Genomic DNA, 26,897 nt, shown 5'->3' with positions numbered 1-26,897 from the left:
TTGGATGGGGAATCATTAGGCATCCACCTCGCAGTCCTGATTTGGCTCCCTTGGATTTATTTTGTTTTCTAATCTTAAAAAATCTTTAAAGGACACCCATTTCTCTTCAGTTAATAATGTAAAAAAAATGCTTTACCGACATGGTTAAAATACCAGGACCCTCAGTCCTTTAGAGATGGACTAAATGGCTGGTATTGCTTACAGAAGTGTCTTGACCTTGGTGGATCTTATGTTGAGAAATAAAGTTCATATTTTTCATCTTTTAACTCCATTTTCCACAAACTTTTTGAAGTCTCCTCACATATATCACTATACTATATACTTATAACAATTTATGCTAATAAACATTTTTAAAGTATTTACTCATTTTAGATATATTTTAATTATATTACTACAGGTATTTGTTAACCTCTTTCAAATCCTATGTGAAATGAAATAGAATATTAAAAAGTAAGTAATTTATAATTAATTATATATTTATCTCTGGTCAATAATTATACAAATACATTTATTATAAAATAAATGTAGCTGTGTGCTTGTGGAGAAAGAAGAGAAATTTAACCTGTTGTTAGCAAGAGAAGCTGCTAGCCATTTCTCTGTCTTGAAAGATTTAGAAAGTTACTTGGGCAGATATTTTCTGATTCTTTCCTGAACACTTGAGTGGTTTCTTCAGAAGAATAGTTGTGGAATGCCTGAGAAAGCCTGCTCATCCTGGTAGCTTTTGGTAAGCAAAGATTCTTGTTGGCAATAATATAGGCAAGTTTTCACAGATGCCAAGAGCCTCCTGGGAGGAAAGGAACTGATATCCTGTAATTTCCAAATTGGTCTGCCATAAGGAAAGGCCTCAGAGCTTGCTGTGTCTGACCCCTCAGCCAGAATAGCATATTTACTAATCCTCGGACTTCTTGCATTTGGGAATGAATCTGTTATGTACAAACAATGCTAGCAACTGAGATTGTAGAGTATGAGTTCTAGTATGGCATATTTCAGTATTGGTGTTGAAGAAAAACTTAGGAACTGAAATAAAAAAAAACTCATATAGAGGTTTTTTTCATACTCTATTTTCCCCTATAGGGCTTTAGTTCTTATTTGACCTCTATAATAGCTTTAGGTATGGAAAGCCATCATACTTCAACCTCCTTGTCATTAAATTTGCTTGATAGGGTTCTGCCCATGATGTGTGACAAAATAAACTTCCAGGGAGTAGGACAGGCTGACCTTTGAACATACTGTGATGTCTTAGGCCTTTGCTCTATATCTTTTGTGTTTGTGCATATGAGTGATATCCTCTAAGACCTACCAGCTAGTTACTCAATCAAGTATTTAAAGTGTTCTTATTTACTCCTATAGCCTATAAAAACAAAACTTCCAGATATGTACTGAGCTGTCACATCAATAAAGCATAAGCAGGATTTGAAATAGAGATATGAACGCTTGATAGGTCTCAGAATTCTTAAGACCTTCCTTCTGCATAGGCATGCAGTACACATGGTGTCATAAAATATTAAGGGTAGTCCTAAAATGACCAAAATGCCAATAATGCTTATGAGTGTAAAAATTCTGAACTGCAGATATCTGTCCTAACTATCCTGTCATTTTTAAAATTTGAAAAAAGTGGGACTTCCTTTCTTTGTCCTAATTCCATCAGGTCTTTGACATCCTGAAGTGTTAGTGTATCGTCTCCCCCGTTCCGGTATATATAGGTTTCTAACTTTAAGCAACTAGGAATCCCATGCACATTTAGCAAATGACCGTATGTTCATCTTTTTTTCCATTTCAATTTTCATATCCATAATATTTACCTTAAATCAAATGGTTAGTGCCATGTGAAAAAAAGGTGAATTTACAGCATATTCAGGGGACTTGGGACTTAACCTGCCTATTGCATACAGAGAATTTCTGATTACTGATTTTCAGGAGTATTTTGCTGGGAATACTTTCAGAGAGGATAGTAAAATAAAAGTATTTACATTCACTCAATAAACACTTATTAGATATCTATTAAGTTCTGGGCCCTGCGAATAAGGATTGGGGAGACACAGATAACTAGAATGTATCTAGTACATTGTGTCAGTGAGCCTGCCAACTTCCAATATATCCTTATTTTGAAGAGATATCTATATTTATTTAAGGTTTTTGTATCTTTACCATCATCCTTCATCTGAATCTCAATAATCTACATTTTAGTTATTTTATTTTATGTAACACCATTTGATTTCTTGAGGTTTGTTTTGGTCCCAGTTTTAAAGGTCTATTCAGTGGTTTGGATCTTTACTTGTGGTCATGCCAAATGTGAATTGTTAATTTTGATCACCTCTACATTTGTCCAGCACCAAAATAGGCTCTGCTCATTTACAAACAAATTTAAAGTGTAAGTTTCTGTGAAAAAAACATTGTAAAACCTTATACTTACATGTGGCCACTGAATAGTTTCATCTTTTGTTAAAAAGAGTATAATTTCACATGCAATTAGAAGTATACCAATTATTGCAAGGCCGAAACTGTTTAAATTCATCCATATGGCATACATCAACTGGAATAGATACAAAATGTCAACTAGTTATATGTGGAACAAACAAGCTGACATGAAGTTATTAGTTTGCATTACTGATAAACATGTTAAAGCTGAGGATTTGTTATAACTTCTGATTTTTTTCTGAATCAACATTTACTCTAAGGGTTCCCAACCTCCAAATGTGTCAGGATTCCAATAATACACATGGTTTTCTGATACTGCATGCAGATATTTCATTTCCTCATTAAATATAAAATTCTTATGGGCACTGTGTTGAGGCAAAAAAGAAAGTGCTACATTCTAATGGGAGAGAAAAACTAGCAACAGTAAATGTGAAGAGAATGCAATAAATACTGACATCATGAATAAACCCAATGTTGTCTGCAGGGGCAGATTACAATGAAGCTAAAGGCACTTGTGTCTGAGCTTCTCAATTGCACAGGTCTTTTCCAAGGCCCCAGGAGAAGCCATGCCTACCATCTTAAAATAGTGAGTTTTGGCTCTTCCTTTCCAATATTTATATTTCTGACTTTTTTTGGTCTTATTTCATTAACCAGGATGTCAAATTTCTATACTGAGTAGTAACAATGAAAGTATTTATTCTTGTCTTGTGCCTCGTTTTAATAGGAATGCTTCTAAGGTTGCATTATCAAGTATATTTGCTGTAAATTTTTAATAAATATTTTTGTCATCAAAAGGACATTCCTAGATATTCCTAATAGCTTTTTACCATGAATGATTACAAATTGTGTTGAATTATTTTTTGACATCTTTTAAGATGACCAAATATTTTCTTATCCTTTAATGTGGTAAATTACATTGAAATAGTTTTAAAAATAAACATTGATGCATAACATGCATTCTAAAGTATGCAGCTCAGAGAATCATTACAAAGTGTAAGCATTCATGTAGCCACCACCCATATCAAGACACCAAACATATTCAGCAACCCAGAAATCACTTATATCTCTTTTCATTCCCTATTCCCATCCTCCTCCATAAGAGAAACCACTAGCTGACTTCCAATACCATTGATTTGTTTTGTCTATTTTTGAACTTTATATAAATATAATCATGCAGTATGTACCGTTTTGTGCCTTGTTGCTTTCACTCAAAATTATGTTTGTATGAAATCCATCAATGTTGTTATGTTTAGTAGTAGTTTTGTTCATTTTCATTGCTATGTTATTTTCCATTCTATCAGTGTGCTATAATTTGTCTATCCATATTTTTACCAATGCACATTTGGGTTATTTCCAGTTTTGGCCACTGTGAAAAAGGAGGCTATAAACTTGTATTTCCTTTCATAAAACATATGTAAGCATTTCTGATAGGCCTATATCTAGAAGTAGAATTACTCAGTCATAGGGTAAACATGTGTTCAACTCTGGAAGATATGGTCAAACAAATTTCCAGTGGTTGTAGAAATTTAAACTTCCACTAGTAGTTGTTTTACATTCTTGCCAATAAGTTAACCATTCTGGCAAGTTTGCTGTAGTATTTCTTTTTTTTTTTTTTTTCCTTTATTTTTATTTATTTATTTATTTATTTATTTTGGAGGGGACAGGGTCTTTTTTTTTTTTTTAATTGATCGATCATTCTTGGGTGTTTCTCACAGAGGGGGATTTGGCAGGGTCATAGGACAATAGTGGAGGGAAGGTCAGCAGATAAACAAGTGAACAAAGAAACAAGTGAACAAAGGTCTCTGGTTTTCCTAGGCAGAGGACCCTGCGGCCTTCCGCAGTGTTTGTGTCCCTGGGTACTTGAGATTAGGGAGTGGTGATGACTCTTAACGAGCATGCTGCCTTCAAGCATCTGTTTAACAAAGCACATCTTGCACCGCCCTTAATCCATTTAACCCTGAGTGGACACAGCACATGTTTCAGAGAGCACAGGTTTGGGGGTAAGGTCACAGATCAACAGGATCCCAAGGCGGAAGAATTTTTCTTAGTACAGAATAAAATGAAAAGTCTCCCATGTCTACTTCTTTCCACACAGACACGGCAACCATCCGATTTCTCAATCTTTTCCCCACCTTTCCCCCCTTTCTATTCCACAAAACCGCCATTGTCATCATGGCCCGTTCTCAATGAGCTGTTGGGTACACCTCCCAGACGGGGTGGTGGCCAGGCAGAGGGGCTCCTCACTTCCCAGTAGGGGTGGCCGGGCAGAGGCTCCCCTCACCTCCCAGACGGGGCGGCTGGCCGGGCGGGGCGCTGACCCCCCCACCTCCCTCCCGGATGGGGCGGCTGGCCGGGCAGGGGGCTGACCCCCCAACCTCCCTCCCGGATGGGGTGGCTGGCTGGGCGGGGGGCTGACCCCCCCACCTCCCTCCCGGACGGGGCGACTGGCCGGGTGGGGGGCTGACCCCCCCACCTCCCTCCCAGGTGGGGCGGCTGGCCGGGCAGAGGGGCTCCTCACTTCCCAGTAGGGGCGGCCGGGCAGAGGCTCCCCTCACCTCCCAGATGGGGCGGCTGGCCGGGCGGGGCGCTGACCCCCCCACCTCCCTCCCGGACGGGGCGGCTGGCCGGGCAGGGGGCTGACCCCCCAACCTCCCTCCCGGACGGGGCGGCTGGCCGGGCAGGGGGCTGACCCCCCAACCTCCCTCCCGGACGGGGCGGCTGGCCGGGCAGAGGGGCTCCTCACTTCCCAGTAGGGGTGGCCGGGCAGAGGCGCCCCTCACCTCCTGGACCAGGTGGCTGGCCGGGCAGGGGGCTGACGTCCCCACCTCCCTCCCGGACGGGGTGGCTGGCTGGGCGGGGGGCTGACCCCCCCACCTCCCTCCCGGATGGGGCGGCTGGCCGGGCAGAGGTGCTCCTCACTTCCCAGTAGGGGCAGCCGGGCAGAGGCGCCCCTCACCTCCCCGATGGGGAGGCTGGCCGGGCGGGGGGCTGACCCCCCACCTCCCTCCCAGATGGGGCGGCTGGCCGGGGGGGGCTGACCCCCCCACCTCCCTCCCGGACGGGGCGGCTGGCCGGGCAGAGGGGCTCCTCACTTCCCAGTAGGGGCGGCTGGGCAGAGGCGCCCCTCACCTCCCGGACGGGGTGGCTGGCCGGGCGGGGGGCCGACCCCCCACCTCCCTCCCGGATGGGGTGGCTGGCCGGGGGGGGGCTGACCCCCCCACCTCCCGGACAGGGCGGCTGGCCGGGCAGAGGGGCTCCTCACTTCCCAGTAGGGGCGGCTGGGCAGAGGCGCCCCTCACCTCCCGGACGGGGTGGCTGGCCGGGCGGGGGGCCGACCCCCCACCTCCCTCCCGGATGGGGCGGCTGGCCGGGCGGGGGGCTGACCCCCCCACCTCCCTCCCGGATGGGGCGGCTGGCTGGGCGGGGGGCTGACCCCCCCACCTCCCTCCCGGACGGGGCGGCTGGCCGGGCAGAGGGGCTCCTCACTTCCCAGTAGGGGCGGCTGGGCAGAGGTGCCCCTCACCTCCCGGATGGGGCAGCTGGCTAGGCGGGGGACTGACCCCCCAACTCCCTCCTGGACGGGGCGGCTGGCCTGGCGGGGGCTGACCCCCACCTCCCTCCCGGACGGGGTGGCTGCCGGGCAGAGACGCTCCTCACTTCCCAGACGGGGTGGCTGCCAGGCGGAGGGGCTCCTCACTTCTCAGATGGGGCAGCTGCCGGGCGGAGGGGCTCCTCACTTCTCAGACGAGGCAGTTGCCAGGCGGAGGGTCTCCTCACTTCTCAGACGGGGCGGCTGGGCAGAGATGCTCCTCACCTCCCAGACGGGGTTGCGGCCGGGCAGGGGCGCTCCTCACATCCCAGACGGGGCGGCAGGGCAAAGGCGCTCCCCACATCTCAGATGATGGGCGGCCGGGCAGAGACGCTCCTCACTTCCTAGATGGGATGGCGGCCCGGAAGAGGCGCTCCTCACTTCCTAGATGGGATGGCGGCCAGGCAGCGACGCTCCTCACTTTCCAGACTGGGCAGCCAGGCAGAGGGGCTCCTCACATCCCAGACGATAGGCGGCCAGGCAGAGACACTCCTCACTTCCCAGACGGGGTGGTGGCTGGGCAGAGGCTGCACTCTCGGCACTTTGGGAGGCCAAGTCAGGCGGCTGTCCAGAAGCGTCTCATGCCAAAATCCATCTTTCTGAGCCTTTTTAAGAATTTTACTCTCTTCTTTACTTATTTTAAGTTTGTGGTCTTGGAAGCTCTGAAATTTCTTTACATAATTGATTTCACATTGTTTTACATTTCCTTTGTCTTCTTCTGGAATGTCATCTTTTTTCGTGGTTTCTTTTTCAGCACAGGATCTAATCTTGATCATTTCTTCTTCTCCTGCTGTTTTACTTTTTGCTTCTATGTCCCCTGCTTCATTGCATCTAATAAAGCAGCTATTTGAGGCCAACAAAGCCATTTTCCCATTTTGAAAGGCTGGTTCCCATTGTTCTCTTGGTCCAATTGCATCTGAATGCCCAACAACAAGTTCATCTGAATTTATACCAAGATATTTTCCATAGCCAGATTTCAGGGCGATTCTTCTTTGTGTGGAGCTCCCAGGGTAAAAAGACCATTGTCGAGTGCATGTATATAGGTTCCCTCATCCATTTCAATGGCTATGGTTCCTGAAATTTCACCAAAGTTTGTTACTGTTCACCAGATTCCAACATATCAAGCTGGGTTTCTTCATCTTCTTCTCTTTTTCTCTTCTTATCTTTGCTCTTTTTCTTCTTACTCGGTTCCCTTGAGCATGAGCTTGCTAGACTTCACATAAGAGTACTAGGCCATGGCTCCGGGAGACTTCTGCGCGGACAGGCTGAAGCCGGCTCAGGACGAGTATGTGACCTGAGGCTGTGTACCAGCTCCCGGCGTGACTGGCTTCTCGGCAGACCACTCGGTTGGACATCTTGGTGCCTGTGCCGCCTATGGTGCACGAGGATGAATGAGGAGGCGGCGGTGGCGGCGGCGGCAGGAGCGGCTCCGCGAGGGGACGAGACACCGCGGGCCCAGCCCAGGAGGAGGCGGCAGCGGGGAGGGGATCAGCCCGGCCCAGGAGGAGGAGGAAGAGGAGGAGGCGGCGGCCCAGGAGGAGGAGATGGCAGCCGGGGCGGTGGCGGCGGCAGCAACAATCACCACAAACTCCGCGACCGCCGGAAGATGGGGCCCACGGCGGCCTCACGGAAGCCCGGAAAGCCCTGGCCCCGGCCCCCGGCATCCCCGCTGCTGCCCAGCCGGGGCTGGTTCCGCCGAGCCGCCCCTTTATTTTCCTAATTTTTAATGAGCTTAAGCATATCACTTTTATTTTTTTCTATTTTTATCATTTCTGCCAAACTTACAAAACAGCTGTACCATTTTGTGATGTATTTGAGTTATACAGTATGATGTTTTGATACACATATACATAGTGTAATGATTACTACTGTCACGCAAAAGATCATGTCCATCACATCACATAACTACTTCTTTTGTGGTAAGACCACTTAAAATCTATTCACTGAGCAAATTTTAAATATACGTTATCACCTATAGTCCTCATGCTGTACATTAGATCTCTAGGCTTATTCATCCTACATCACTGCAAGTTTGCACCTTTTGATCTACTTCTCCCCATTTCCTCCCCTCTCTGCCTCTGATTATCACTGTCCTACTCTCTGTTTCAATGTATTTTTTGTTTATTAGATTCCACATATATGTGAGATCATACCTTCTTTTTATTTTTGTGTATAGCCTATTTCACTTAGCACAGTGTTCCTCAGGTTCATCCATTGTTGCAAATGGCAGTATTTCCTTTTTTTTTTTTTAAGGCTTAACAATATTCCATTGTGTATGTGTGTGTGTGTGTGTGTATGTGTGTGTGTGTGTGTGTGTGTACCAGTTTCTTTATCCATTCATCATTGATGGACACAGGTTGTTTCCAAATATACGCTATAGTGAATAATGCTGCAATGAAAATGAGAGTACAGATATGTCTATGATTTGCTGATTTCATTCCCTTTGGTAAAAGAGGGATTGCTGGGTTATGTGGTAGTTTCATGTGTAATTTCTTGAGGAATCCCCATACTGTCTTCCATAATGGCTGTACCAATTTACATTCCCAACAACAGCGTATAAGGGTTCCCTTTTCAGTTTAATTATATTTTAATGAATGTATTGGCCATTTGAATATCATTTTGTATAAGGTGGCTGCTCAAGGATTTTGTCTATTTTTATTGGGCTATCTGCACTTTTTATTGATTTTTAGAAGTTCTTGATATATTGTGGATACAAGTCTTTCACTGGTGATAAATGTGAAATTAACTTTCCCTGTGTGGCTTACCTAGTTTTTGTGAATAGTGCCATTTGGTGAATCAAAGTTTCTAATTTTAATGTGTTTTCCTGTTTATATCTGGTTTAGGAAATTTTTACCCACCACAAAATCATGAAAATATACACTTATCATCTAGAAGCATTTAATTTTACTTTTCACATTTATATCTGAAATCTTCTTGAAACTGACTTTTTTGAGTGTGTATGGGGTACGGTAGGACTAAAGTTTCATTCTTTTCACATGAGTCACATTCAGATGGCTCTAATTACTGAAAAGGCTGCTTGGTTCCCATTGCTCTGCAGCGCCACCTTGGTCAGAAATCAAATGTCTATGTAAGCATGTGTCTGTTTCTGGAAACTATTCTGTTCTATTTATTGGTCTATTTGAGTGATAATATCATACTGTCTTTTTAAAGTTTTAATAAGTCTTAAAATTTGAGAGAGTACATCCACACTGTTTTTCTTCAAGATCATTGCAGCCTTTTTTATTTACACATATATTTTGGGATCAAGTTGACTTTCTAAAAATAGTTTTTTTTTTTTTTTTTAGATGGAGTCTCACTCTGTTGCCAGGCTAGAGTGCAGCGGTGCGATCCTGGCTTACTGAAATCTCTGCCTCCTGGGTTCAAGCGATTCTCCTGCCTCAGCCTCCCGAGTAGCTGGGACTACAGGCATGTGCCACCATACCCAGCTAATTTTTTTATTTTTAGTAGAGACGGGGTTTCACCATGTTGGCCAGGATGGTCTTGATCTCTTGACCTTGTGATCTGCCCACCTCGGCCTCCCAAAGTGCTGGGATTACAGGCGTCAGCCACTGTGGCTGGCCAAAATAGGTAATTTTTTAAGAGCTGTTTTAGGTTAATGGAAAAGTTGAGCAGAAATTTTCCATATACCTCCTGACTTCCCCTTTATCATTATGTAATGCCCTACTTTGTCTATTTTGATCTTTGTTGGTTTAAAGTCTGTTTTGCCAGACAGTAGGATTGCAACCCCTGCTTTTTTCTGTTTACCATTTGTTTGGTAGATTTTTCTCCATCTGTTTATTTTGAGCCTGTGTATGTCATTGTATGTGAGATGGATCTCTTGAAGACCGCATACTGGTGGGTCTTGGTTCCTTATCCAGCTTGTCACTTTTACATTTAAGATTAATATTGATATGTGTGTATTTGATCCTGTCATCATCATGTTAGCTGGTTATTTTGTCAACTTGTTTATGTGGTCACTTCATAGTGTCACTGGTTTGTGTACTTCAGTGTGTTTTTGTAGTGGCTGGTAATGGTCTTGTCCATGTTTAGTGCCTTCTTCAGGAGCTCTTGTTAGGCAGGTCTGGTGGTAACAAATTCCCTCAGCATTTGCTTGTCTAAAAAGAATCGTGTTTCTCCTTCACTTATGAAGCTTAGTTTGGCTGGATATAAAATTCTGGTTTGAAATTTCTTTTCTTTATGAATATTGAATATTGTCCTCCAGTCTCTTCTGGCTTGTTGTATTTCATCTGAGAGGTCTGTTGTTAGTCTGATGGGCTTCCCTTTGTACATGACTTGGCCTTTCTCTCTCACTGCCTTTAATATATGTTTTTCTCCTCATATTGGTGTTGGAAGAATCTGATGATTGTGTGTCTTGTGGATGATCTTCTTGTAGAGTATTTTACTGGAGTTCTCTGCATTTCCTGAATTTTAATGTTGGTCTCCCTCGCTATATTGAGGAAGTTCTCATGGATGATATCATGATATATGTTTTCCAGATTGGTTCTGTTCTCTGCATAGAACCAACCATATCTTTCAGGTACATCAATCAGTCATAGATCCAGTCTCTACATTATCCCTTATTTTCTTGGAGGTTTTGTTCATTCCTTTTCATTCTTTTCTCTCTATTCTTGTCTGCCTGTCTTTTTTCAGAAAGCCAGTCTTCAAGCTCTAAGATTCTTTCCTCTGCTCGGTTTATTTTGTTATTAATACTTGTGTTTACATTATGAAATTCTTGTAGTGTCTATTTTGTCTGTCAGCTCCTGCAATGTTTTATTATGATTTTTAGCTTCCTTGCATTGAGTTATAACATACTCTTGTAGCTTAATGAACTTTGTTTCTATCCATATTCTGAATTATATTTCTGTCATTTCAGCCTCAGCCCAGTTCTGAACCCTTGCTGGAGAGGTAATGTGGTCCTTTGGAGGAAAGAAGGCACACTGGCTTTTTGAGTTTTCAGCATTCTTGCACTGGTTCTGTTTCATCTTTAGGGGATTATCTACCTTCAGTCTTAGAGGTTGCTGACCTTTGGATTTTTTTTTTCTTTTATCCTATTTGATGACCTTGAGGGTTTGATTGTGGTATAAGGTGGATTCAGCTGACTGGCTTCATTTCTGGGAGATTTTAGGGGGCCAGTGCTCAGCTCTCAATCCACGAACTGCCTGCTCTAACTCTGGAGGACTTGTATTGGGCCCCAACTTTGTTCTCTGGCTCCTTGAGGTTTGGATTCCACTGTGCTGGGGGCACTGAGGTGCAGCATCTGTAGCAGAATATTAGTAGATGCAGGGTGTCTGCCTCCCTGTGGGCATTCACAACAGTGGCAGAGGCAAGGCAGCTGGGGTCCCCTGCTGGAGACTGTGTGCCCTGTTGCAATGGAGGTGGTGTTGGCTTGGGACAGGGTGCTGGCCAGTGCAGGTCTGAGTGCCTTCTCTGTGCTCTGCAAGCCAGAGTGATCACTTAGGGTGTGGGAGGATCCCCTGTTATCTGTGCAGTGTTAGTGCAAGGGTTGGGTGCTTGTTGGGGTGGGGCTTACTGACCCTTTGCCCTTCAAGGCTTTATCTGCAATTATGGTCGGCAAGAGTGGGAAAGCATACTGCACTCCTGAATGCTGGCGGGGCCAGTAAAGCAAAACCTACCTTCGCAGACATGTGCCATCAAAGTGATGTGGGGATTTGCTTGTGGGAATCTGTAGTATGAGGAGGGAATGTGTGGGTTGGTGCACGGCTATAGGGGCCACCTCACTGGAGCTCTCCACCAGTCAGGCACTGTCCACTGGTGCAGAAGCTATGGTGTGGGTCTCCCAGGGCATCCAAGACTGCTCTGTAAGCAGGCATGGCCAGACTGGGACCCTGGGAGAGGCCATCAAACCAAGGAGGGCCCAAGTCAGACCAGCTCTGTCTGATGTGGAAGACCACAGGGTCTGACAGTTCCCCTAGGACTAAAGCCTCTTATGGAAGCAAATTGAGCCTAGAGGGATGGGTGTCTTTGACTTTTAACACTTTGACTCTAACGTTCCTTGGAGTGGACATTTCTGGGTTGTCTATTGGAGACACTCAAGCTTCCTGGACTCTGGATGTTCATATTTCTCCCAAGACTTGGGAAGTGTTAAGCTACTATTTCATTACACAGGTTTTCTATGCCTTTCCTAATCTGTTTTCCTTCCAAAAACCCCATAGTGCAAATATTTGTTTGCTTAAGAGTGTTCCATAAGTCTCAAAGAGTTTCTTCATTTCTTTAAATTGTTTTTTCTTTTTATTTAGTCTGATTGGATTATTTCAAAATACCTGTTTTCAAGTTTGGAAATTCTTTCTTCCGCTTGAGTTAGTCTATTGTTGAAGTTCTCAATTGTATTTTTTATATCATTGATTGAATTCTTCAGCTTTAAGATTTCTGTTTGTTTTTTATGATATCTATCTCTGTTGAATTTTTCATTTAGATCATAATATTTTTTGTTTCACTGAATTGTCTATCTGTATTCCATTGTATCTCACTGAGTGCCTTAAAGTTATTATTTTGAATTCCTTTTCATGCATTTCATAGATTGCCTTTTACTTGGGTTCTGCTACTGGAGAATTATTGTGTTCTTTGAAGGTTTCAGGTTTACTTGCTTTTTCATGGTTTGTGTGTGTGTGTGTGTGTGTGTGTGTGTGTCTGTACTTTCATATCTGTGCATCTTGTGGAAAAGTGCCTCTTCCAATTATATGGAGTAGCTTTTTTATAGGTGAAATCTTTTTCTTCTAGATGTGTTCTACAGTGTTGTGTGAGTAGGGTACTTTGGTGGTTCTGGGTGATTTCTTTCAGTGTGATTTAATTTTCTTTTAATAGTGGTCTCTGTGTGATTTCTTTGACTGTAACCAATGTCAATGGTGTCTGTTTGTGCACAGAGACTGCAGGTATTTATGACTTTAGTGGTGCAGTTTTTCTGGGCCATCAGATGAGCCAGTCTTTGGACTCCAGGAGTACATGTGGCACCTGGTTGCTCGGCAGGTTAATTGAGCAAGGTCACTGGTGATGGTGGGTGATGGACAGTCTTATCCTTGGACCCTGGGGAATGTTCATGGTGCATATTTTCTCTGGTGGTTGAGGCAGTAGAATCATCAGTGGTGGTGGGTCCCAGGAGGGCTGGTCCTTGTTTTACGGGAGGGCATGCTTAGTGCATAGTGGCTCTGCTGGGCAAAGGGGAGGGGTTGCTGGTGACCGCGGATATTGTACATTCTAGTTCTTAGTCCTGGGGGTGCCATGTGGGATGCAGAATGTTCCCTTTAATGTGTTATTGAAACTGTTTTGCTAGAATTTTGTTCAGAATTTTTGCATCTATGTTCACTAGGGATACTGGCCTTTAATTTTCTTTTCTCACAGTGTTTTTTTCTGGCTTTGGTATCTGGGTAATGCTGGCCTTGTAAAATCAGTTTGAAATTATTCTCCTTCAATTTTTAAAAAATATTTGAAGAAGGATTGTTGTTAGTTCTTTAAATGTTTGGTATATTTCAGCAGTGAAGCAATCAGGTCCTGGAATTTTCTCTGATAAGAGACTTTTTATTACTGACTCTATCTCCTTACTCATTATTGGTCTATTCAGATTTTCTATTTATTTAGGAGTCAGTCTTGCTTGGCTTTATATTTCTAGTAATGCATTCATTTCTTCTAGGTTACCCAATTTGTTGATGTGTAATTATTCATAGTAGTGTCTTATGATTCTTTTATTTCTGTGGTATCAGTTGCAATGTTTCTTTCATTTCAAATTTTATGTCTTTTTTTAGTCTAGCTAAAGGTTTTTTAGTCTAGCTAAAGTCTTAGCTAAAGTTTTGTTGATTTTATGTATCTTTTTATGAAAACAAATCTTCATTTGGTTATTTTTTATATTATTTTTCTAGTCTCTTATTTATTTCTGTTTTGATCTTTATTATTTCCTTACTTCTACTAACTTTGTGCTGAGTCCCCTACTATTGTATTGCATTCTATTTTTATCTTCTCTTCAAATATATTAATATTCCCTTTTGTACATTTAGGTGCTCTGATATTGGATGCATATATATGTACAATTGTTATATTATCTTGATAAATTGACCCCTTTGTTAGTTTATAATTGCCTTCTTTGGCTCATTTTACAGTGTTTGTCTTTGAGTCTATTTTGTCTGATATAAGCATAGCTATTCTTGGTCTTTTTTGGTTATTATTTGCAAGGAATATTTTTTTCCATCTATTCACTTTTAGTTCATGTGTGTCCTCAAGGCTAAAGTGAGTCTCTTCTATGCAGCAGATAGTTAGGTCTTGTTTTTATTCATCCAGTCACTTCATGTGTTTTGATGGAGAATTTAATCCATTTACATTTAAAGTAATTATTCATTGGAAAGGACTTACTATTGTCACTTTGTTAATTATTTATGGACTATTTTGTAGTTCCTTTGTTTTTTTCTTCCAATCTTGTTTTCTTCCTCTGTGATTTGTTGATTTTTGTAGTGATACACTTTAACTTAAAAACTTAAAAAGCAATCTCATGTGTATCTTCTGTGTTGTTTTTCTTTGTGATTATCATTGGGCCTAAGTGAACCATCTTGGTACTGGCATTTTTGTTTTATTCTTGATTAAAGAGAAAGCTCTTATTGTTTTAGCATGATATATAATGTTTGATTTACATTTTTCTACACCTAACTTTCTAAGATTTAAAAACAGTATGAATGATTTTAAATTTTATCAACTGCATTTGCACTATCTACTGAGATGCTGATATGTGTTTTCTCCTTTATTCTACTAATGTAACAAGTTACATTTTTAAATTTTTACTATTATATCAACCTTATATCCCGTAATAAAAATAACTTTTTAAATCATATTATATTGCCTATATAATAATTAATTTGATTTATTCATATTTGGTTTAGAATTTTTGCTTATATGTACATGTATACATGATATTTGCCTTTATTTTCTATTTCTCATCATGTCTCTGCCTGATCTTGACTTCAAGGCTTACTGACCTCATAATATATGCTGAGAAGTCCACTTTCTTTTATATTCTCTGAAATAATTTAAGACTGATGTCATAAGTATTTGATAGAATTTGTTTGTGAAGCCATCACAGCTTAAATTTATCTTGTGTGGGAATGTTGCTAACTATAGATTTAATTCATTTAATAGTTATAGGACTATCAATATATTCTATTTCCTCTTATGTATTCTTTCAGTACACTGTAGTTTTCAAAGGCATACATTTTATAGGTTAATTTTTAGGGTTTTTTTGCAGTTCGTTTATCCCTGGTGTGACTAACCAAGACAAAGTGAGCACACAAATAATCAATATCAGAAAGAAAACAATGAGATCCAATAGGCATAAAAACATTGACAAGACTTATGCTTCTGGTATGACAAAAAAGGTATGGCAGACTAGTGTTCCCTCTGAAAGCAACTAGAAAAGCATGATATAGTACAAAAAGTATTTCATCTATATAAAAGCATCAGAAAACTTCTAAAACATTCAGGAATATAAAGGGATTGTGAATCCTAAGAAAGCCACAGAAAGGTGAGAAGATGTTGGTTCTACAGGTAATTTTTCTTTTCTTTTCTCTTTTTTTTTTTTTTTTTTTGAGACAGAGTTTCACTCTTGTTGTCCAGGTGGGAGTGCAATGGCATGATCTCAGCTCTCTGCAACCTCCACCTCCTGGGTTCAAGTGATTCTCCTGCCTCAGCCTCCCGAGTAGCTGGGATTACAGGTGTCTGCCACCACACCCAGCTAATTTTTGTATTTTTAGTAGAGATGGGGTTTCACCATGTTGGCCTTTGGGAGCATTTGCCAGGGCAAGAGGTTGAGGTTTCAGATTAAGTAGGAGTTGCTAGGGGAGAGAGGAATCACTATAGCATTTTTGTGTTCTTTCAGGCCTGGAAAGAACACGTAAACCTGAGGAGATAAGCTCCTGAGTAGAAGAAGGGGTCAGAGAAATGACTAAGCTTCATAACAAATTTTTCTATTAACATGCTAGCCAGATTTTGATGCCTTTCTGGTCAGTAGGAGAAGGAATTAAGAAGAAAGCAGCTGAGAAACAGAACAGAGTTTTTGGCCATGTAATTGTGCTGATAAAACATGGTTCAGGACTGCAAGAGGGAAGTTACTTGAAGACATACCATGTTCTCAGTTGAAAACCTTGGAGGGTTATATGCTATAATTAGAAGATAAATTAGAAGTATATGAACTAACTGCCATTCAGCCTTGGTTCTGATTTATCAACCTTGGAGAGAGATGAGTGAGCTCACTCTGGAAGAACTAAGCATCAGCTGACATTGCTGTACTTTTTAATATATATTTTTGAGTACTTAATAAAAAATTACTAGACATGTTAAAAGACATGGCCATATTTAAAAAAAAACACTAGGGAAACAAAAATAATAGAAACAGGGATCCAGTTAGTAGACTTAAAACTAATAAGGACTTTAAGATAACTCCTATTAATATGTTCAAGAAAATAGAAAAAATGGATAAAATAGATGAACAGATAGAAAGTTTCACAGAATAATTAGAAACTAGAAATGGAATCAAGCGGAAGTTCTAGAATTGAAAAATACATTAGATTCAATGCCATCCCCATCAAGCTACCAATGACTTTCTTCACAGAATTGGAAAAAACTACTTTAAAGTTCATATGGAACCATAAAAAAGCCCGCATTGCCAAGTCAATCCTAAGCCAAAAGAACAAAGCTGGAGGCATCATGCTACCTGACTTCAAACTATACTACAAGGCTACAGTAACCAAAACAGAATGGTACTGGTACCAAAACAGAGATATAGACCAATGGAACAGAACAGAGCCCTCAGAAATAATGCCGCATATCTACAACCATCTGATCTTTGACAAACCTGAGAAAAACAAGCAATGGGGAAAGGATTCCCTATTTAATAAATGGTGCTAGGAAAACTGGCTAGCCATATGTAGAAAGCTGAAACTGGACCCCTTCCTTACACCTTATACTAAAATTAATTCAAGATGGATTAAAGACTTACATGTTAGACCTAAAACCATAAAAACCCTAGAAGAAAACCTAGGCAATACCATTCAGGACATAGGCATGGGCAAGGACTTCATGTCTAAAACACCAAAAGCAATGGCAACAAAAGCCAAAATTGATGAATGGGATCTAATTAAGCTAAAAAGCTTCTGCACAGCAAAAGAAACTACCATCAGAGTGAATAGGCAACCTACAGAATGGGAGAAAATTTTTGCAATCTACTCATCTGACAAAGGGCTAATATCCAGAATCTACAATGAACTCAAACAAATTTACAAGAAAAAAACAAACAACCCCATCAAAAAGTGGGTGAAGGATATGAACAGACACTTCTCAAAAGAAGACATTTATGCAGCCAAAAGACACATGAAAAAATGCTCATCATCACTGGCCATTAGAGAAATGCAAATCAAAACCACAATGAGATACCATCTCACACCAGTTAGAATGGCGATCATTAAAAAGTCAGGAAACAACAGGTGCTGGAGAGGATGTGGAGAAATAGGAACACTTTTACCCTGTTGGTGGGACTGTAAACTAGTTCAACCATTGTGGAAGTCAGTGTGGCGATTCCTCAGGGATCTAGAACTGGAAATACCATTTGACCCAGGCATCCCATTACTGGTATATACCCAAAGGATTATAAATCATGCTGCTACAAAGACACATGCACACGTATGTTTATTGCAGCACTATTCACAATAGCAAAGACTTGGAACCAACCCAAATGTTCAACAATGATAGACTGGATTAAGAAAATGTGGCACATAAACACCATGGAATACTATGCAGCCATAAAAAATGATGAGTTCTTGTCCTTTGTAGGGACATGGATGAAGCTGGAAACCATCATTGTCAGCAAACTATCACAAGGACAAAAAACCAAACACTGCATGTTCTCACTCATAGGTGGGAATTGAACAGTGAGTACACATGGACACAGGAAGGGGAACATCACACACCAGGGCCTGTTGTGGGGTGGGGGGAGGGGGGAGGGATAGCATTAGGAGATATACTTAATGTTAAATGATGAGTTAATGAGTGCAGCACACCAACATGGCACATGTATACATATGTAACTAACCTGCATGTGTGCACATGTACCCTAAAACTTAAAGTATAATAAAAAAATTAAAAAAAAAGAAAAATACATTCACTGAAATGGAGAACTCTGTAACTGAGTTTAACAGCATATTAGACACAATAGCCAACAGCATTAATGACTGGAAGCAAAGGGCAAGAGAAAAATGTTGAAATTGAAGTAAAGAGAAGAAGAATAAAAGAAAAAGAAAAAAGTGTAAGAGATATGTCTATACAGTGAAAATATCTAACATACATATAATTGGAATCCTGGAGGTAGGGGGAAATAGAAAGGCAATTTTGAAAAAGCAATATTTGAAGAGAAAATGGGTGACAATATTCAGAATTTGATGAAAAATGTCAACCCAGATAGTCAACCTATGTAGATACATGTATTTGGCAAATTCCAAATGAGATAAATATAAAGCAAACCATATTTAAGTACATCATAGTAAATCTTTTAAAAACTAAAAGAGAAAACTGTAAAAGTAGTCTGAGAAGCTAAAACAAACATAAACTTCACAATGGCAAAGATGTAAGCCAGAACACAATAGAATGACATCTTTAAAGTGCTGAAGTAAAATAAAATAATTGCCAACCTAGAATGCTATATACAGCTAAAGAATCTTTCAAAACAAAGACAATATAAGGTGGTTTTCAAACTGCCAAAAGCTGAGAGAATTTATTGCCAGGATTTTTGTGCAAAAACAAGTTGAGGGAATATCTCAGCCAGAGAGAAAGTAATCCCAATTTGAAATGCTGAAATACGGAAATAAATGAAGAGAAACAAAAGATAGATATGTGAATAAATGTAAATAAATACCATGCGTCACTTTACTTTGTTTTGCTGAGCTCACAGAGAACTTGGATCCTATCTTATTCTTAACCAAGACTTCCTGTTTAGCCCTCTCTGATTCTTCCCACCCAATGCCTTCTTAGTCTAAGCATTTGTTCCTTCTGCCATATTCCCTAAGCAATGATTAAGTGTTTGAATTCTTAACCTAAGGTTACTTGATTCAAAGTTCAGCTCCATCCCTTACAAAATCTAGATCTATTAATTAATATACATCTAGGGATAGTTGCATATGCTCTTGGTATCTCAGTTTCCTTATCTATAAAATAGGTATATAATATTATCAACCTGATAGGGTTTGCTGTGCTGTGAGCTATTATCCCAAAACTTCGTAAGGCATCTGGCGCATAGAAGCCATCCAATAAATCTTAACATTATTATTCTAATCATATTTTTCTCTCCCACTGTTTCAATGTATCTATATACATTTGTTCTATCATACTTGATATCTTAATTTGAAATGAATAATATATTTTATTTAAATTTCCATATCTGACTTTCTAGTTTGCTTCATGCATCCTGTATTATTTTGGTGTTTTAGAATATTAGCAAATAATTCTGTTGTAGTATACCCATTTAAAAATACCGTAAAGTATTCTAAAGCAGTATTTTGGATAGACTTGCACTGTTTAAGAAACAATGATATGTACTCCTTACAGATATCGTTGTTTCTGACAAATTAAATTTTTTTCTCTGAAATGAGGAGGGTGAAGACCACCTGGTGACCATCAAGCCGGTCATCCGAGACAAAAAATTCCTTACTTGAGTAATTTAGAAGTAATTAGGTTTCCCTATTATCTAAAGTCGGCACCTAGTTCCAGGCCTCTTTTCAACTTAAAATTTATAAGTAACTAGAATTTCTATATATCTCTGGAATGCATGCATGCCTAAACTCATGCTACGTTCTGACATTAAGGCACCAAAATGTCTGCAAATGTAATCGTTTAACATGCATATTACCCTTAAGCTCCCGCTTTAAGGTCCATAAATACCCCTAAGGAAAAATCCACTGTGGCATGCTCAGTCCTCCCCTGCTGAGATGTCCTGCTGCACTCTCCTGCAGCATTCTTTCTTTCTAATAAAACTTTATTTTTAAAAGCCTATACTGTTGTTGCTAAATTTTTCTAATCAACCCATGAGTTGACCATTTTCTGAGGCCAGGGCTCTTACACCTAACACAGCATGAAATTGTTTTAATCATTTTGACTTACCAACATTGGTGAACGTTTCTTCTCTGCTACTATTGCAAAAATTCCTGATATAATATACTGAGAACAAAAAGAGGCATACATAAGAATATTTTCATTATCATACAAGAGATTCTCAGAACTTTAATAACATTCATGAAGCCCATCCAAAGAGTAGTTGAAGTTTAAGAGGAATTTGGCTGAAATACCAAAATTGCTGTTGTAGTTCTGTGGTAGCCCCTGGAAAAATCACCCAGCTGTAAATCCAATGGTTCTTTAGTATATAGAGAATCATTACTGGATTACTGTGATGCTTGTATTTGGCATAAAATACAGGGATATTTTTAACATGATTTTATAGCATGGAGGGTAAATAAAAACCTGGTTTTATTTAATAACTTCTTACTGAATATATGAGTTTTATTGCTAGAAAATATATGTTGTTATAATTTGGTGAGTTCATGTTCACAGATGTTCAATATAATGTTATTGAAAAATATTTTACTAACCAGAAACAGCACTGAAAATAGTTCATCTGCAGTTTAATTTTTGAAATGCAAGTGTCATGTATTAGCTTCCGAATGTAGTTTATACTGAATATTCTATTATTTTCTGGCACTGGTTGGAAGGACAATAGTTTTCAGTGCATCAATAATTGATTTTTTTTCCATTGGTGTAAACTGCATGTGTGTATGCAGTTTTTAAATGACATTATATGATTATCTAGTCTGTAATGAGGGGAGCAGAGCATGTTCCTTTCTCAGAAAATGGGGCCTCTGAAAATTCACAGTAAATAGTGTTAGAGACAGATAATAAACAAATGAACAACATATAGAGAAGAGATTTTCATGTCATATTAAAATATGAAGTAAATAAAACAGAATGATATGATAAAGGGTATGCTGAGGGTGAAATTCAAGAGGTTTTTCAAAAAGGTTTCTCAGAAAAGATGATATTTAAGCTGTGATTTGCATGACAATAAGCATCAAGACTTGAGGGTGCAGCATCTCAAGGAGAGAAAACAGCTACTGCAAAGGATCTAAGCCTCTGTGCAAGAGTAGCTGCCACTGGGAAGCCTCCCTCCTTTCTTCCAGTTGCGGTGACCATCTGTGTCAAGCATCTATGATCTGTGTTTCTATAGTAACACTCAAATATGTTGAAAAAAATCGTACACACATTTGTTTGCCTCTTTATATCCTTAGTTCAAAATGGAATTTAGATGACTTGCATAAGTGCATATACTAGGTTTAAAAATTAATGAATAGAAGTAATTAATATGTAAAGACACTAGGGATAAGGGTAAATAACTGGCTGAGGTTGGGGGTAATTTTAACCAGTGAAATTGTATTGTGGGTCCCTGAATAATCAATAAGGCTAGATAAAACTAATCTTCACTTGTGACTCTGTGATGACTGGTGGCTTCCTTACTGCATGGTCACATAATAATAATATGACATAAAAATGTATTTAACCCATGTGTGGCTTATCCACATTGGGTAACCAATGCTCTCAGTGTGCTAGTTTCCCATCACAACTTTGAGGCCAGGCCCACTTAATCACTGTCAGAATGAAAACACACACTGCACTTGCTCTACCAGCTACTGCCATATTGTTATTATTCTTTATGCAGGAAAATTCAATGAAGAGTTATCTAAACTTACTATCTTGTCTTCCAATTATTTCTTAAGCCCACTCCAATCAGGTTTTCAATTCTACCTTGCCAATGAACCTCTTTTTGTCAAGATCATTCATTACCTCAATGTTATAAAATCTAATGACAATTTTGGATCTTGTCTTATCTAACTTGGCCTAATCCGTAGTCTTCAAGAGTTGATTGCTCCTTTTTTCTTGAATCTACTTTCCTCAGTTGACTTCCAATATAGCATACTCTCTTATTTTTCTCTTTTTCAATTGTCTTTGCCCTTCCCTTCTCTTCAATCTGAATTCCTGATGCTGTAGGTACACCAGGTCTCAAGACTTGGTCCTTTACTCTATCCCATCTACACAATTGAGATCCCTTCTTGATAATTTCTTGTTTTCTTACGTACTAAATACCATCAATATGACAATAATCTCACACTTATATTTCTCTCTCAAACTCCAGACTCATATACAGATAGGCACTTGACATCTCTACCTGGTGTCTAAAAAAGATTTCAAACCCAATGTGTCCCATATTGAACACGTGAAATTCTACCCTCTTCGAACCACCTCTACTCATAGTCTTACTCATTTTAGACAACGTCAAATCCATTCTTCTAATTACTTGAGGAAATATTTTGGGGTCTTATTTATTTCTCTTTTTCCCCTTTCACATCTCAGATGCAATCCATCATGAAATTTTATGGTCTCTATTATCAAAGTATATCCTAAACAAACTACTTTTTGTTTTGCTCCCTCCCTGGTTTGAGCCACTATCATCTCTCATGGATAACTGTAATGAGATTTTAGGAGGTCTCCTTGCTTTGACCTTTGCTCCATTATAATTTCTTAGTGATCTTTAAACTTAAGTCAGATCATGTCATTCCTCTGTTCAGCATCCTACAATGGCTGTCAATGATATTCATACATGCAATGATCACAGATCCTTAGATTATCATGTCTTCTATCATATAGCTGACCTCCTTTTCTACCAATTTTCCCTTAGCTGAATTTGCTCCATCCAAACTGGCCTCTTCTTTAGTAAACACTCTAGGATTGTTCTTAGACTAAGACCTGTTCTCCTTGTCACTCTTCCTCCAGATATCCAGTGGCTTATTACTTCACTCCTTCAAGTCTTAACTCAAATGTTTTCTTTTCAATGAGGCTTGGACATTGTATAAAAATTGTAACCTGCCGGGCATGGTGGCTTACACCTGTAATCCCAGCACTTTGGGAGGCTGAGGCAGGTGGATCACTTGAGACCAGGAGTTTGAGACCAGCCTGGCCACCATGGTGAAGCCCCATCTCTACTAAAAATATAAAAATTAGCTGGGCCTAGTGGTGGGCACCTGTAATTCCAGCTACTCGGGAGGCTGAGGCAGGAGAATCGCTTGAACCTGGGAGGTGGAGGTTGCAGTGAGCTGAGATCAGGCCACTGCACTCCAGCCTGGATGACAGAGCAAGACTCTATCTCAAAAAAAAAAAAAAAAAAAATTGTAACCTGCACTAACCTCATGCTTCTTTACCCTCCTCTGTATTTTATTATTTTCCCACAGTACTTTTAAATATTTATGATGTATAACATGATGTTTTGATATATGTATATTTTGTGAAATGATTACCATAATCAAACCAACATATACATCAACTCACATAGTATTTTTCTGGGGGGTGAGAACATTTAAGATCTACTCTCTTAGCATTTTTCAAGTGTATAATACCTTATTAACTGTAGTCATAATGGTGTAAAATAGATGTCTAGAGCTTATTCTTCCTGTTTAGCTGAAACTTCTTACATATTGACCAATATGTCCCCTAAGTGCCAGACCCTGACAACCGCCATTCTACTTTATGCTTTTATGAATTTCACTTCTTTAGATTCCATATATAAGTGAGACCATATGGTGATCTGGTTTGGCTGTGTCCCCACCCAAATCTCATCTTGAATTTTATTTCCCATGATCCCCATGTATGGTAGATAATGGAATCATGGGGCAGTTACCCTCATGCTGTTCTCACGATAGTGAGTGAGTTCTCCCAACATCTGCTGGTTTTATAAGGGGCAGCCCCCTTTGCTCAGCACTCACTTCTCTCACCTGCTGCCATGTAAGATGTGCCAGTTTTGCCTTCTGTCATAATTGTAAGTTTCCTGAAGCCTCCCTAGCCATGAGGAACTCTGTCAATTAAACCTCTTTTTTCTATAAATTACTCAGTCTTGGGTATTGTATTAGTTCATTTTCTCGCTGCTGATAAAGACATACCTGAGACTGGGCAATTTACAAAAGAAAGAGGTTTAATCCACTTACAGTTCCATGTGGCTGGGGAGGCCTCACAATCATGGCAGAAGGCAAGAAGGAGCAAGTCACGTCTTATGTGGATGACAGCAGGTAAAGAGAGAGATTGGGCAGGGAAAATCCCCCTTATAATACCATCAGGTCTTGTGAGACTTACTCGCTATCACGAGAACAGCACAGTAAAGACTTGCCCTCATGATTCAATTACCTCCTGCCAGGTCCCTACCACAACACATAGGAATTCAAGATGAGATTTGGATGGGGACACAGCCAAACCATATCATTCCACCCTGGTCCCTCCAAAAGCTCCTGTCCTTACATTTCAAAACTAATAGTGCCTTTGCAACAGACACTCAAAGTCTTAACTCATTTCAGCATTAACTCAAAAGTCCACAGTCCAATGTCTCATCTAAGACAAGGCAAATCCTTTCTGCCTATGAGCCTATAAAATCAAAATGAAGTTAGTTATTTCCTAGATACAATGGAGGTACAGGCATTGAGTAAATACAGCCATTCCAAGTGGGAGAAATTGACCAAAACAAAGGGGCTACAGGCCCCATGCAAGTCCAAAATCCAGTAGGGCAGTCAAATCTTAAAGCTCCAAAATGATCTCCTTTAAGTCTATGTCTCATATCCAGGTCATACTGAAACAGGAAGTGGGTTCCCATGGTCTTGGGCAGCCCTGCCTGTGTGACTTTGCAGGGTAAAGCCTCACTCCTGGTTGCTTTCACAGGCTGGTGTTGAGTGTCTCTGTCTTTTCCAAGTGCAGAGTGCAAGCTGTCAGTGGATCTACCATACTGGGTCTGGAGGACAGTGGACCACTTCTCACAGCTCCACTAGATGGTACCCCAGTAGGGACCCTGTGTGGGGGCTCCCACCCCATATTACCCTTCTGCATTGCCCTAGCAGATGTTCTCCAAGAGTGCCTCACCACTGCAGCAAACTTCTGCCTGGACATCCAGGCATTTTGATACATTTTCTGAAATCTAGGTGGAGGTTTCCAAACCTCAATTCTTGACTTCTGTGCACTCACAGAAGGCTTGGGGCTTGCACTCTCTGAAGCCATTGCTCAAGCTCTACGTTGGCCCCTTTCAAACACAGCTGGAATGGCTGGGATGCAGGACACCAAGTCCCTAGGCTGTACACGGCACGGGGACCCTGGGCCTTGCCCATGAAGCCATTTTCTCCTAGGTCTCCAGGCCTGCGATGGGAGGGGCTGCCGTGAAGACCTCTGACATGTCCCTGAGACATTTTCCCATTGTCTTGGGGATTAACATTTGGTTCCTCATTACTTGGCAAATTTATGCAGCTGGCTTGAATTTCTCCTCAGAAAATGGATTTTTGTTTTCTATTGCATTGTCAGGCTGCACATTTTCTGAACTTTTATGCTCTGCTTATCTTATAAAACTGATTACTCTCAGTAAATTTTTGCTGAGTGAATGAACTAAAATATTTTTGGGAGATAGATATTACTGAGAAGTTTGTGGGAAAATGGAAGGAGGAATATTTTACTCTGTGTTGTAAGACATAATATAAATTCCTTAGAAATCCCTGTTGAGGCCGGGTGTGGTGGCTCACGCCTGTAATCCCAGCACTTTGGGAGGCCGAAGCAGGTGGATCACAAGGTCAGGAGTTCGAGACCAGCCTGACCAACATGGTGAAACCCTGTCTGTACTAAAAATAGAAAAAATTAGCCAGGTGTGGTGGCATGTGCCTGTAATCCCAGCTACTCGGGAGGCTGAGGGAGGAGAATTGCTTGAACCTGGGAAGTGGATGTTGCAGTGAGCTGAGATTGCGCCATTGCACTCCAGCCTGGGCAACAAAGTGAGACTCCATCTCGAAAAAAAAAAAATAAATAAAGGAAATCCCTGTTGAATTCTTTCAAATTCCTCTTGGGCCAATAATACCCTGATCTCTCTTCTTTTCTCCTTTGTGGAACTACTTTTAATAGTTCCTTCTATTGCCCCAGAAATGAAGTTCTGGCTCTCAGATTGCCTATATTATTGGGAAACATGAGCTTTATAAGTAAGCTGAGCACTCATTAACCACTTACTATTTGTCTAAAATACCCTTTTGGAACCTTACCATTCTTTGATCCCCAATGTTTACTCAACTAAATAAACTCTTTGTATGAAAGAATTTTATAAATAAATTTACCACTTTAAAATATTTTCAAAGATACAAGACTGAATTCTTTGACAGCAGGGATTATACATTTTCACAGATGGCATCTCTAGCACATTGCCTGGCCACAGAAGCAGTCATTAAATATATTGAATGAATAAATAAATGCTCATCAGAAAAATAATTTACTCACAATTAAGGATGCCAAAAATGGGAATCCTGATATAAAGACTATAGGCAAGTAGATTGTTGAAAATGAAGTGGATTGATTAATATATAAATGTATCCAGGTTTTTCCCAGAGCACTGTGGATCAGACCAATAATTATTTGAGCAGCCTATAAGAAAAGAATGTCAGAATCAATGACACAATACATATATTTTAAGAGAGTTACAAATTAGGTGATAGAAAGGGAAGGGAGGGAGTATATCTTCCATGTTTCTGAATCTCAGGAGTCTCTGCTACTATTCTTGTTCAGCCCTCAAAATTATCCAAAAACTGGGGAGAAGCCAAGGTGATAGAAGAAGGTAGCAGCCATAAAAGTGCTTAGAATTGCTACATGTAGCTCACATATGGATTATTCATGAGGGTTTTTAGTAACTAGTAGATGTATGGTGGCTTTCAGGCAAATGAAGGTGTTCTAGTGGCATGTTTATGGGCAAAGTCAGCAAAATACATGGATCCAGCTCCTTTCTCTGATGCATATTTTACCATAC

General features: G+C 40.4%; 1 pseudogene; it reads right to left on the bottom strand.

The window, feature by feature from the left end:
* Positions 1–5,751: 5,751 nt before the first annotated feature.
* LOC100989998 (protein FRG1-like) lies at positions 5,752–7,244 on the bottom strand (annotated as a pseudogene).
* Positions 7,245–26,897: the final 19,653 nt, after the last annotated feature.

The sequence above is a fragment of the Pan paniscus genome, chromosome 9, assembly GCF_029289425.2.
Source record: "Pan paniscus chromosome 9, NHGRI_mPanPan1-v2.0_pri, whole genome shotgun sequence".
Classification (NCBI taxonomy): Eukaryota; Metazoa; Chordata; class Mammalia; order Primates; family Hominidae; genus Pan; species Pan paniscus.
Note: the sequence above shows the minus strand (reverse complement) of the source record. Positions and strands in the feature narration are given on the sequence as shown.